Raw genomic sequence first — 4,647 nt, forward strand, 5'->3', positions numbered from 1 at the left:
GAAACGAGAGCGGCGGTGGTCGCCGGGCTGAGCCGCGCGGAGCGGCCCGGATGTGGATGCAGCCGCGATCTCCCGTCCCCACCCCGCCGAGGAGCAGCTGCTCCCGGACAAGATATGAGAAATGAGTGTTGGACGTCGAAGAATAAAGTTGTTGGGAATCCTGTTGATGGCAAATGTCTTCATTTATTTGATCGTGGAAGTCTCCAAAAGCAATAGCCAAGAAAAAAATGGAAAGGGGGAAGTAATAATACCTAAAGAAAGGTTCTGGAAGATATCTGACCCTCCTCGGGCATCTTGGAACAAGGAACAAGAAAAGCTGAACATCCCATTTTGAACACGTTAGCCAACCAGACAGGAGAAGCATACGGATTCTCCAATATAAGCCATCTGAATTACTGGGAACCTGACCTGAGGGTCATGTCAGTGGTTTCAGGTTTCGACAATTTGCCAGACAGATTCGTAGTCTAGTGGCACACAATTAAAGTACTTCTTGAATCTATGTCTCCTGGATGCAGTCCTAACAAACCCCAAATATTAATAAATCTTTCCTGATTTCAGGTTTTGTTTCTGAGATTTTGGTTTACAATGTACAGTGTATGTGTGTGTATGAAAGTGAAAGTCAGGCGTGTCAGACTCTTTGCCACCCCATGGACTATATAGTCGATGGAATTCTCCAGGCCAGAATACTGGAGTGGGTAGCCTTTCCGTTCTCCAGGGGATCTGCCCGACCCAGGAATCGAACTGGGGTCTCTGCATTGCAGGCAGATTCTTTACCAACTGAGCTATGTTTTAAAAGTTTGTGCATTTAAGGCAAAAATTCAACTTTTGGAAAAAAAAATTAGAACTTGTATACTAGCAATCACTGCTGCTGCTGCTAAGTCACTTCAGTCGTGTCCGACTCTGTGCCACCCCATAGACGGCAGCCCACCAGGGCTCCCCCGTCCCTGGGATTCTCCAGGCAAGAACACTGGAGTGGGTTGCCATTTCCTTCTCCAATGCATGAAAGTGAAAAGTGAAAGTGAAGTCGCTCAGTCGAGTCCGACCCTCAGCAAACCCATGGACTGCAGCTCACCAGGCTCCTCCATCCTTGGGATTTTTCCAGGCAAGAGTACTGGAGTGGGGTGCCATTGCGTTCTCTAAGCAATCACTAGTCAGTCTTAAAAATTGAATCCTGAAGGAGAATTGTAATTAGTAGAGTAACATCTTCACATACTTGACGAAAGACTGCATCATTATTTTGAAGGAAAAAACAAAAAACAAAAAAACCATGCTGCCTAGTTTGGTAGTCACCAAGCACTTGACAGGTAAGCAGTCTAAACTGTGATGTGTTGTAACTCTTAAAATGTCAAGACTGGACTTCCTTTGTGGTCCCGTGGTTGAGAATCTGCCTGCCAATGGAGGGGACATGGGTTTGACCCCCGATATGGGAAGATCCCACATGCTGAGGGACAGCTAAGTCCATGCACTGCAACTACTGAGCCTGTGCTCAGGAGCCTGTGCTCAGGAGCCTGTGCTCTGCAACAAGAGAAGCCACCGCAGTGAGAAACCTGAGCGCCGCGGCGAGAGACAGCCTGTGCAGCAAGGAACACACAGCACAACCGGAAAAAAAAAAAAGACTCACTGCAACAAATGATAAATTATCTCACTAATTTCCATTCCCAGTACATATTACAGGGATGATGTTCTGGTTGTGGTGGGTTAAATAAAATATGTGAACAGTAATTTCACCAATTTCTTTTCACTTTAAAGCACTTCATGTACATGGCTGAAATATCAGAGAGGAAACGCTTCCACAACCAGAAGAGGCAGAAAATGGTTTCCAAGAGTTCACTGAATCCTGAAGCATGGAATTATGCTACAGGAATGAACAAACTTATTTATCATTGGCAAAAACGTATTGATTGTAGTGGTTCCTATTTTGATGAATAAAGATGTGTTTGAACCTGTCAACTGAAAAAGATGCCCAATGTGAGAGTTGCGAGTTAAGTTTTATTTGGGGCAAAATGAGGACTGCAGCCCGGGAGACAGCGTGTCAGGTAGCATGCCAGGATCTGCCAGCAGAGGTCACGCACGATGGCAAGGCCGATGCCCTTGTTGGCTCCGGTGACCAGCGCCATGGGGGTACTGGACATAGACATGGCAGGGTGCACGGGGCCCTTTCCAGTTAGTAGAGCTTACCAGGCTGGGGCCACCCGAGGTGGGGCAGAGTGGGATGTGGAGGCCCATCACAGGCAGAAAAGCCAAGCACTGTGTTCCTGGGTCCAGTGTTGTGACTACTTGAGAAGGAGAACCCGCCCCTTTGCCTCCCTCCTAGGAGCGGCCAGATGTTCCAGAAGGTTCCTAATGACCACTCCTGACTGCACCCCTTCCTGGTGCAGCATCCTGAGCCAAACCAGGACACAGCCCTCTTTTGATTCACCTCTCAGATACACTGTGGTTTGCAGGGTGGAGTGGTGAGCGTCCTCCAAACAAAACTGCTTGGTGAATGGTCATTAGGGGACTAGGGATTCCTGACAGAGGAATAAAAATCATTAGAGGTGCTGCATGCATGCACGTGTAGGTCTCCAAAAAGAGGAAGGAGTACAGTTACTATCTTGTGCTGGGTCCATCAAACCCGCAGAATTGGAATGGTTGCTTCTTCCTAAGATGCAATGAAATTACTTAGGGTAACTGCTTTGAATTGCGGTGTTGGAGAAGACTCTTGAGAGTCCCTTGGATAACAAGGAGGTCAAATCCTTTTAGGTCCATCTGAAAGAAAATCAACCCTGAATATTCATTGGAAGGACTGATGTGGAAGCTGTAGCTCCAATACTTTGGTCACCTGATGCAAACAGCTGACTCATTGGAACAGACTCTGATGCTGGGAAAGACTGAAGGCAAGAGGAGAAGGGGGCGACAGAAGATGAAATGTTGGATGGCATCACTGACTCAATGGACATGAGTCTGAGCAAGCTCCAGGAGGTGGTGGAGGACAGGAAGCCTGGCGTGCTGCAGTCCATGGGGTCGCAAAGAGTTGGACATGACTGAGTGACTGAGCAACAATACAACTACTTCTAAGGACACAGCTCTGCCTGCTCTCTTGATAGAAACTCAGCTTTTGACAATAGGTCCTGTGATTAGACTTTCTGTGTGGGCAGGCTATCTGACTCTGGAATTCAGTGTATCCCATATTGAAGGGTTGTTTATGAACCTCTAACTATGCAGGGTCATAATTGGAATGTTGCATTTAAAAGTTACATATCCCTAGGTTTGTTGAAAGTGCATACATTTTTTTTTTTTGCCTTTTTTTTTTTAACTTTACAATATTGTATTGGTTTTGCCATATATCAACATGAATCTGCCACAGGTATACACGTGTTCCCCATCCTGAACCCTCCTCCCTTCTCCCTCCCTGTACCATCCCTCTGGGTCATCCCAGTGCACCAGCCCCAAGCATCCAGTATCGTGCATCAAACCTGGACTGGTGACTCGTTTCATATATGATATTATACATGTTTCAATGCCATTCTCCCAAATCATCCCATACATCCCAAAAGTGCATACATTTTGATTTGTCTTAGGTCACAGTTAACAACTTGTTTATCACGTGGGCTTTATTTTTCTGGAACTAAGGGTGCATGATCATTGCGATTCCACTGTCCATTTCCAAACTAGCAGGTGTGATGCTGACTGCTGATCTAGACATTGATGATCCTCTGCTGTCATATGGTGTGGGGTGTGGGGGAGGAAAATAACAGACTAGTTGAAGGCCTACAGTTGTGAAGTCAACCTGGCTCTTCAGGAAGGGCCCTGCCTTTGCCTTCAGGGGCTGTCCCTTTTTACTTCCCCAGGGCTGACAATGAGAGGGGGACAGTGTCAGGTAACCATGACAGAAGGGGCATCTGTACAACACTGAGCTTCTGTGAAGAGGCGATGTGGCGGACAGTCTTTGGGGCCTTGGGGACCCAGACGTAGTTCTGGGCAGCAGGAAGCTTCTCATCAAGGCCCTGGGTGCAGCTGTGCCCCTCTTACAGGGACTCCTGACATAGGACACTTGGCACCTCCAATGTATTTCAGCAGTATCAACGACACCTGGACAATTTACAGCAATCCTATGACTGTTCTCTTCATTCTACAATTTAGGGGATAGAGTAGATGTGGGATTTTGCTCAAGGCTGCACAGGAAAGGGCAGAGCCAGGCTGTTTCGGTTCAAAGATTTTAAACAGAAAACCTAAAGCATAGTAAGGTGGTCACCCATATGTCCTCCCAACTAGGTTCAGCTGTTATGCATATGTTACTCTAGTTATGTGTTCCACTTCTGTGTGTATTTTGCAGAACCATGCTAATGTTTCAGACCTCCTGACACCTCATCCCACAAAAATGACACATTCATGCTGAAGAGATTTGACAGCGATCTCTCATACCCACTCATACCCACCCATTCTCAGTTTTCCCCATTGTCTCAGATTCTTGTAGGATGTTATCTTTCATACCAGCACCCCCTCACATTTCACATTTACATTGCTTTTTTTCCCAATGAGTTTGATGTTTACAGGCACCAGAGCAGATGTTTTCCCTTACGGTGTGGTCCATGTTATACTAGAGGCTGGTCAGCTAAAGCTGGCAGACCCAATATGGCCATGCTTGTTGGCTTATATATTGTCTCT

The 4,647-nt window shown here is 46.6% G+C and overlaps 1 pseudogene; it reads right to left on the bottom strand.

Moving 5' to 3' along the window:
• The window catches only part of LOC104984992, a 32,293-nt pseudogene that overhangs the window by 19,965 nt on the left and 7,681 nt on the right, over window positions 1-4,647 (bottom strand).

This window comes from Bison bison, unplaced genomic scaffold, assembly GCF_000754665.1.
Source record: "Bison bison bison isolate TAMUID 2011002044 unplaced genomic scaffold, Bison_UMD1.0 scf7180017864037, whole genome shotgun sequence".
Lineage (NCBI taxonomy): Eukaryota > Metazoa > Chordata > Mammalia > Artiodactyla > Bovidae > Bison > Bison bison.